The sequence below is a fragment of the Herpailurus yagouaroundi genome, unplaced genomic scaffold (assembly GCF_014898765.1).
Source record: "Herpailurus yagouaroundi ecotype Mexico unplaced genomic scaffold, PumYag 182, whole genome shotgun sequence".
Lineage (NCBI taxonomy): Eukaryota > Metazoa > Chordata > Mammalia > Carnivora > Felidae > Herpailurus > Herpailurus yagouaroundi.
The window spans coordinates 4883029-4892191 of record NW_024412413.1 but is presented as its reverse complement, the minus strand read 5'-3'; the positions used below and the strand labels follow the sequence as shown (position 1 = coordinate 4892191).

Below are 9163 nucleotides of genomic sequence, written 5' to 3'. Positions count from 1 at the left end.
TATGGTTTTCAGTGTGTATATATATATATACATGTATATATATGTATGTATTTTTTAAAGGTTTTGTTTTTTAAGTCTATTTATTTATTGTGTGTGTGTGTGTGTGTGTGTGTGTGTGTGTGTGTGTGTGTGGGAGAGAGAGAGAGACAGAGAGAGAGAGAGAGAGAAAGAGAACATGTGAGCAGGGGAGGGGCAGAGAGGGGGGGGGGGAGAGAGAATCCCAAGCAGGCTCTAGGCTCTCAGCACAGAGCCCATCACGGGGCTCGATCCCATGAACTGTGACATCATGACCTGAGCAGAGACCAAGAGTTGGATGCTTAACCACCTGAGTCACCCAGGCACCCCAAGATTTTGTTTTTAAGTTATCTCTACACCCAGCATGGGGCTCGCATCTACAACCCTGAGATGAACACCACACGATCCATCGACTGAAGCAGCCAAGTGCCCCTCGGTGTTTATATTTTTTTAAAAAACAAAGGTTTAAAGCCAGTAATCTAAAGAAGCTAGAGAACAGGGCGCCTGGCTGGCTCAGTGGGTTAAGCGTCCAACTTCGGCTCAGGTCATGATCTCGCGGTTTGTGGGTTCGAGCCCCGCGTCAGGCTCTGTGTTGACAGGTTGGAGCCTGGAGCCTGTTTCAGATTCCATGTCTCCTCTCTCTACCCCTCCCCGCCTCAAAAATAAATAAACATTAAAAAAAAGAAGCCACCCCAACACTTAGTGGCTTAAAACAATGATTAAAAATAATAGAATCTAGAGAGCAAATTAAACTCACTGTAAGTAGGAGACTAGAAATAAAGATGAGAGAAAATTAATGAAATGGAAAATAAACAATAGAGAAAATTATAGAATACAAAATAACAGCCCCCCAGAGACATCCATACCTTGATCCCCGGAATCTGGGAATGTGTTATAATAGACAGCAAAGGGGAATCAAGGTCACGGCTTAAATTAAGCCTGCTGCAACAGAGAGATTATCCTGGACTATTCCACTGGGCCCCGTGTAATCAATCACAAGGGTCCCTAAAGGTGGAACAAGGAGGCAGAGGTTCCGAGGGATGAGATCAGAGCAGGGCTGAGCCCCCCATCCCGGGCTCTGAAGAGGGAGGCAGGGGCCGCAAGCCAAGGAGTGCGGGCCGCCTCTAGAGGCTGGAAGAGACCGTGAGGGACTCTCCCCGGGAGCCTCCAGAAAGGAAGACAGCCCTGTAGACACCTTCATTTTAGCCCCGTGAGACCCACGTCAGACTTCTGACCTTCAGGACCATAAGGTGATACGTGGGTGTCGCTGGGCCCTAAGTCATTTCGCTACAGCGGCAACAGGAAATGAATACAAAAATCAACAAAGTCAATCATTGGTTCTTTGAAAAGATTAATAAAATAGCCAAAGCCTGGGTCACACTGATCAAGGAAAAGAAAAAGAAACACACACATACACACAAATTAGCAATACTAGGAAAGTAGAAATGTGATTACAGACCCCCTACCTACATTAAAGGATCGTAGGGGAACGTTGCAAAAAACTTCATGTCGACACATTTGATGGCTCGTGTGACTCAAACTCCTTGAAAGCCATAACTTACCAAAGCTGGCCCAAGAAGAACACAGAAAATGCAAAGACCCTCATACCTATTTTAAATAGAATTTGTAATTCAAACTCCCTCACAAAGGAAACTTGGGCCTTATTGGCCTCACCGGCGAACTATCTCAAATATTTAAGGAAGAAACAACACGATTATTACGGAAACCCTTCAGACACCAGAGGAGGAAGGAACACGTCGCAGATTGTTCTAACGAGGTAGAGCCATCTTGATACTTAAACTTGACAAGGACGTCACACGAGAGCGAGAGAGCGAGAGAGAGGGAGAGCGAGAGAGGAGATTACACTACAGACCAACATCATTCTTGAACGTGGATGCAAACCCTCACCACAATTATAAGCCCAGCAAAATACACAAAGAATAACGAAGCGTGACAAAGTGGGCTTTTTTCCAGGAATGCGAGCTTGATTTAATATTCAAAATCAATCAGTGCGATTCACTTCATTACCAGAATAAAGGATTTTTTTAAAACGGTGTCATTTCAATGGATGTGAAAAAAAACATGACCGAATTCATTCATGATAAAAAAAAAAAAAAAAAACCTTTTTTTTTTTTTCTTTTTAATTTTCAGCCATCTAAGAATACGAGGGGACATCACCGACTGGAAAAAGAAACTACGAGAAAACCTATAGCCAAGGGCTCAGGGAACGGTGAGAGCCTGGAAGCTTTTTCCCGGGGCGGGGGGCGGGAAGGAGACATTGTGTCCGCTGTCCCCGCCTTCGTTCCACCTTGAGCCGGGAGGTCCCAGCCCGTCTCTAAGTGCCAGTGTCACCATCATCCGTGCAGAAAACCCCAGGGAATCTACAGAGTGTTCACCAGGCCCGGCCTCACGGAGGGGGAGATGGCCCCAGCATTGAATGGGGCAGCCAGGAAGGCGGAACTTAGGCCACCGAGGATGCTGAGTTATTTTAAGGCCAATTGGGCCGGGGTTTCTGTGGTGGCCAGGCTTGTTCTGTTTGGGAAATCAGAAAGCGGCAATTGAAGACAGCTCCTTGGCGGGACGGCTGGGCTCCGCTAATCCCGCTCCCTGGCCCCGGATGCTTGGGCCGAGGGCAGGGGGCCCACTGCCAGGTTCTCAGGGTAGGCGCTGGAGGGGCAGGGGGACAGGGGCTGGCTGTGTGGAGGGCTTCGGCCCAGATCCCTTTCATCCCCAAGTTGCACTCCGCCCCCGCCACCCCGGGGTAGGGGAGGGACTGTTGTTCAGCCAGAGCCATTCCCACCGGGAGGGGTGAGTGAGTGGGTCTCCAGAAGGAGAGTCGGGCCCACGTGGCTGGCAGGCCGGGTCCTGCCGAGTTCACCCTGTCAGGCGCCCCTGCCTTGCCTCAGTGCCTGGATCTGAACCCAAGACCCTCACAGGCAGGCACCAGGCCTGGGGTACTTACCGGGAACCTCCACGCTCAAGGGCACTGGCCTGGGGGATGAGCACTGGTCCCGGAGTCCCCAGCTGAGGTCTGCCCTCTGTAGGAAACTGCCACTGAAGTCCCAGGAGGAGAGGGGTATCTCCCCCTCCGGCTCCCCAGGGCCCTTTCTGGGCTCCCAGTATCATAGCCCTTTTCACACCAGTGGCAAATTGGTTTCAGAGTCCAGGTCCCCTGCTCCCGGAGCTGCCCAGGGCTCCCATCTGCAGCCCAGCCCCAAATGCAAAGCCTAGCATAGACGAGGCCCATGGAAAACATGGAAAATGGTCCTCAGATTGAACCAGACTCACCCCCCCACCCCCGGCCAGTGGGCCAGCAGCCCACCCAGCGCCTAAGACAGAGGGACGCCTGGGTTTCAACTGGGACAAGGGCCCAGAGCAGATGACTCTTAATGCTGGAACCAGAACCAGAGGGAGAGTCAGGCGGCCACCCGCTCTCGGCCAGAGCCCCCACCCCTCCAGCCCAGCCCGGCAATTCTGCCCACTGGCCGCGCTGGGCCACCTCCCCCAGCCGGCCACCAGGGCCCTGTCACCACAGGAGCATCCGTGGCAGACGGTCTCCCTTTCAGCTGGCACAGCCACCGGCCGGGCTCGAACCTCCCACCTCCCCTCCAGCTCTCTCGCCCTCAGTCTGAGGGTCTGCAGGAGGACTTTGGTGACCCAGGACCATCCCTCCATCTGAAGATCCTTAATCACATCTGCCAAGTGTCTTTTGTCCTGCAAGGTAATAGACTCTCTGGGGATTAGGACGTGGACACTGGGGGGAGAGGGGGGTGCCGGGGAGAGCCACCCCGACAGCGTGGGCATTCAGTAAGGGGGTTAGAAAGGACTTACGGGGTGTTGGGGGAGTGCTGGGGGATGTGGGGGGCCTGAGGAGGCGGGGGTCTGCTCCGGACCGGCCGCTGGCAGGAAGGGGGGTTCTGGGTGACCCTCACCCACAGGGAAGGGAGCCTGGTCCTGTCCGGAGCCGGGGCTGGTGAAGCAGCCGGCACTCCTGCAGCCGGGCCGGGGAGGTTTGGTCCTTCTGTGGCCTGAACGATGTTCATGCTGTCGTCCGTGTTCAGTGATGACCCAGGGGTCTTGTCTTCGTCTTGATGATCCGTTAGCGGCCTTGTTGGATGCTGATATTCCGTGTAAGTGTCTATGTTCCACGGGAGGACAAGCTGTTTGCTCTGAAGAGGGAGGGTTCTCCGGAGAAAGGGAAGGGCTCGAATGTTCAAGAATTTTCCCGAACGCACCGCATGCTGGGATGGGGGGCTTCGGGGTGGACACGACGGATGGGCCAAGCTCTGCACTGAGGCCCCCCCCCCCAGGTCCCCTGGACTTCCTGTGGGGGTCAGGGGCCAGGCAGTCTGGGTGGACTGGAATCCTGGGTGGATGGGGCCGGAGGACATTCCCAAGACAAGAGGTTCAACGTTGGATAATACCAAGGAGGTAACCTCTTGGTACCAGCTTGTGGAGGTGGGCTCCATTCAGACAGTGCCCTCCTGAAGGGAGCTGACGCTTCCAGAGTCCAAAGAGTCTGGAACCTCCTAAGAGGGACACAGTCAAGGACAACGTTCCCGCCAACCCACCCGGCCCTGGCCTGGGGCCAGCGTGGAGGCCTCAAAGCCTTCCCAGCTCCCACAGCCTCCTCTCACGCCACCTGTCACTCCTGTGCACAACACCCACGTGCGGCACACAGGTGCGATGTCCAGGGGCAACGGCCGTGCGTAAATCCCAGGTGTGGCACACGGGCGAGGCGTGCCCTTGTCGGAATAGCTCTCGGGTGCCAACTCTGTGCGGAGCTCCGCAGGGCATTTCCATCACTTGTAAGACGTTCGCTGAGCACCTGCTGTGGCCCCAGCCCTGTGCTGCGCCCTGGGGACCCAGCGCCCCCGCTCCGTCATTAACAGGTGCTTGCGGGGGGGGGGTGCAGAGGGACCCGCACATCCAGTGCCATCCACCGGAGCCTCTGAGACAAGGGGTCAAGTCCAAGAAGCCAAGGTGCCGAAGGGGAGCCGCTGTCGTGTCATCGCTACTCAGAAACCCGTATTTTCCCTTCGCATCACCAAATGCAGCCTGGCGCCCACCTTCTTGATCTGGACTAACAGCTGGGGTCCCCTGGGTAGGCGAGGCTGGGAGTCACGTTTGTTGTGCTTTTTCCGTTATTAGTTATTTTATGTATATTTTTTTTGGTAACTTTTTAAGCACCCTACGGGAGGAAGATGAATCCTGGAGCACCGGCCAATGTCCCAGGAGCCCCCGGACGGCAGCCCGGGGGTTGGGGGCGCAGGGCGCAGCTGAGCTGCAGGAGACCAGCTTCCAAACCTGGCCTTGCTGTATAAACTAGCCTCCTGTGGCCCCTCTAACAAGTGGCCACACACTTTCGGGCTTTAAACAAATCATTCTCTCGCGGTTCTGGAGGCCGGAAGCGGGCAGGGCGGCATTCTTTCTGGAGGCTCAAAGAGAATCTGTCTCGTTACTTTCTTCCAGCTTCTAGAGACCACCTGCATTCCGTGGCTTGTGGCCTCCGCCCCCCTCGAAGCCACAGGCGTGCCACCTCCTTATCCCCCTCTGTCTCTGTCCCTCCGTGCCACTCTTTCCTTACTCTGGTCCTCCTGCCTCCTTCTGAGAAGGATCCTTGTGATGTCAAGGGCGCCCACTGGATAATTCAGGGCCATCCCTCCATCTGAAGATCCTTCATCACATCTGCAAAGCGCCTTTTGCCCTGCAAGGTAATAGACTCACAGGCTCTGGGGATTAGGACGTGGACATTGGGGGGGAGAGGGCGTGTGGGTTACCAGCCCGGCACACGGTGTGACACTGGGTAAGTCACTGCACATCGCTGGCCTCTGTCTCTCTGTCTGCCCTGACTGGGTGGGGGTCTGCAAGGATTCCCCCCCACGTACACACAGAGGCCTGAATCCCCTGTCCCACAACAGAGACTCACCCATCAGAGAACTAAATTCCGCACGGGGCTACAGATTTGCAAAACGCTTTTCTTACGTGCCAGGCACTGAGCAACGGCTTATAAAACATTTTTCAACGACTCCATCAACAATGAATAAGTAAGAACACAAACTTGTGAAATCAGCAAGCGTGACCATCCCCATTGTGGAGACAGGACCCTGAGGCTCGGAGCGGAGAGGTCACTCGACAAGGGACTGAGTCTTGGTCTCCTGGGCGCAGGAACTGTGCCCTTCGGCTCCGGGACAGTCCAGGCACACAGTGGGCGGGGGCACAGTGGGCGAGGGCCTCGTCTGCTCACTTAGAGAAGAAAGGAAGGAAATAGAAGGTCAACCAGCTGCTGTGGCAGGGACAGGGGCCTCACCTGAGCCTCCTGGTGGTTTCCCACAGCCTCACGTGACCCTCGGAACATCTCTGTCTCTCTCTCTCTCTCACACACACACACACACACACACACACACACACAGACACACACACAGACACACATGAGGTCGCTGGGGTTTCCTGCCAGGCCCCAGGGGACACACTCAGCTCTCACTGAGTTGCTGAGAGAGGCAGAGGGGCATCCTGGGAGCACAGCCAGCGCCATGCTCTCCAGGGGCTCCAGGGGTCAGCTTCATTGTCACTGTTTACCGCCCCCCCCCCCCCGTCCTAGACCCCTGGGGAGAGAAGAACTCAAACCCCCAAACAGCCAGACATAGGGGCTTTAAAACAAAGGGTCTTGGGGGGCACCTGAGTGGTTCAATCGGTTAAGCATCCAACTTCGGCTCAGGTCATGATCTCGCGGTCCGTGAGTTCCAGCCCCACGTCGGGCTCTGTGCCGACAGCTCGGAGCCCGGAGCCTGCTTCGGATTCTGCGTCTCCCTCTGTCTGCCCCTCCCCTGCTCGTGCTCTGTCTCTCTCTGTCTCAAAAATAAATTAAACATTAAAAAAAATTGTTTTTAATTAAACAGAGGGTCTTGGGTTCAAATACGGGCTCTGTCCTTTCTCAGTGCGTGGTCTCGGGCGTTTTTCAAACAATTTTTCTCATGTTTATTTTTGAGAGACAGAGAGACCCACGTGTAATGACACGTATCTACCATCGTGAGTGTCATAGGTGTGACCCAAATAAGGGACGCGCCAAAGGGACCGTTTACAGAGGCGTGGGCAGGTTCAGGGGCACCCAGAGGCTGTGACTGCGGGCAGCTACTCCCATCCGTGGAGCTGGAAGGAAAAAAAAGAGGAGGCAGTGTTTCACACGGAAGCCCGCAGGACCTACCGCTGTGGTGGGGCCTCCCGGCCAGAGTGACGGTCCCAGGGGGCACATGGGCAGTGGGAATCTGATCCCCAGCTGCTGCTTCCATTAGCCAGCCCCAACCGGCTGGGTTGCCCGTCGGGGTGGGCGCAGAACCCCGCGGTGAATGGCTCTGGGGAGAAAAGTGACAAGCGATCAGTAGTGTTCATCATGGGGCCACTCGTCAACACCTCATTGGCACCTTCAGAGTACCTAACCACTGGGGACGCTTTGGGTGAAGAGAAGAGACAAGTCCCCTCTCTCAGGGAATTTACATCCTCGTGGACAACCACAAAGAAAGAACCAATGATAGAATATAACTCCAAGTGCAAACATTAGGAAGAAAACCAAAGCAGGGTGAGGGAACAAAAAAGAAGGGGCAGCTGTTTGAGAGAGTCCAGAGAACATGCTGGAAAGTCCCAGGACACACTCAGTGCATGCACGTGCTCCAGCTGGGGCCTCTGTCCAGATGCCCTCTCCACCTTCTGGACGCCCTGGCCCGCCGCCCACGCAGAGTTTCTTGTCCCTGGACCCTGGCAAAGCCCATCAGCACACTCCCTCTCCTGGCCTCCACTCACCAGGAAGGCCTGCTGGCTCACCTCTCCCATTTTTCAAGAAATGTTTATTGATTGATTGATTGATTGATTGATTTTGAGAGAGAGAGAGAACAAGCAGGAGACCGTCAGAGAGAGTGGGAGACAGAATCCCAAGCCCACTCTGGCCTCGAACTCACGAACCGCGAGGCCACAACCTGAGCCGAAATCAAGAGTCAGCTGCTCAACCGACTGAACCCCTCCCCCCAGGTGCCCCCCAACCTGTCCCAGTTTAACGAGGGCAGGTAGCTTAGCTTCAAACAAGCACCATCTGGGGAGCCTGGGGGGCTCAGTTGGTTAAGCATCCGACTTGGGCTCGGGTCACCGTCTCACGGTTGGTGAGCTCGAGCCCGGCTTTGGGATTCTCTCTCTGCCTCTTGTGGGATTCTCTCTCTGCCCACTGCTCGCTCGTGCTCGCTCTCTCTCTCTCTCACACAAAAATTAAAAAATGAAGCGTATTAAAAACAAGCACAATCATGGGAGAGAAAGGTAGGCTTTCGTCCTGATTACAGACAGAAATATTTGCGTAGTTGCATTTCAAAACTCAAAAACCATCACTGCACCTTAAAACACAGAAGGACCAGTAACCACGTGGGGAGGCCCCAGCCTTGCGCCCTGCTCTGATGGTTCATCCTGCCAAAGAAGTGCTAGCCACCCTCACCCCTGTCCCCCTCCCTCTCCCACCAACGCAGTGTCACAAAGGAGAGGAGGTGGACCTTTGTAAACAAACGAAGGTTGAAAAGACCCCCCGTCGTCGTCAGTCCTCTGGGCTTTGGCGCCTGGGCCGCTGGATATTTCAATCAGGACAGCACTTCTCAAACTTCCCCCGAGCTTGGGAATCACCTGCGGAGCTTGTCCACACCCTGCTTTTAGGCCCCAGCCCTGGATCCTCTAAGTCTGGGGTGGGGCCTGAGAAGGTGCATTGCTCACACGTGACCCCCACGGAGCAGGTGGGGCCACCCTTGGAGAACCAGAGCCCCGGGGAGTGCAGGTGCTGCAACCGCATTTGTCAGCCCCCGTCCCTGCCCCCTCGGCCAGCCGGCAGACCCCGAGCCCCAGGGCAGGGACTTGGATCTGAGTGTCTGGGTTTTCCGCCCGGTCCGCAGCGCCGCGCACAGGCCTAGGCTCGAGGAGCGGGCGCTCGGCGGGCGTTTAGGGACCGCCGAGGGGTGGGTTCCTGGGTGGCCGGAGCGCCCCACCCGCGGCGGGGCACCGCCTACAGCCCGCGCAGCGCACCGGGGTGGGGGGTCCGCGGAGGGCGCCCCGGTCCTCCCCACCCCACCCCCGGCTCCCAGCTGGGGCGAACCCCTGCCACCAACCCACCCCCCCCACCCCC

At 55.8% G+C, this 9163-nt stretch overlaps 1 long non-coding RNA gene across 1 annotated transcript; it reads left to right on the top strand.

Annotated features, from left to right (window-relative positions):
- Positions 1-3622: 3622 nt before the first annotated feature.
- LOC121040193 (uncharacterized) lies at positions 3623-6406 on the top strand. The gene is made up of 3 exons (XR_005795179.1): positions 3623-3736; positions 5488-5729; positions 5937-6406. It is a non-coding gene; the product is annotated as an uncharacterized LOC121040193 (long non-coding RNA).
- Positions 6407-9163: the final 2757 nt, after the last annotated feature.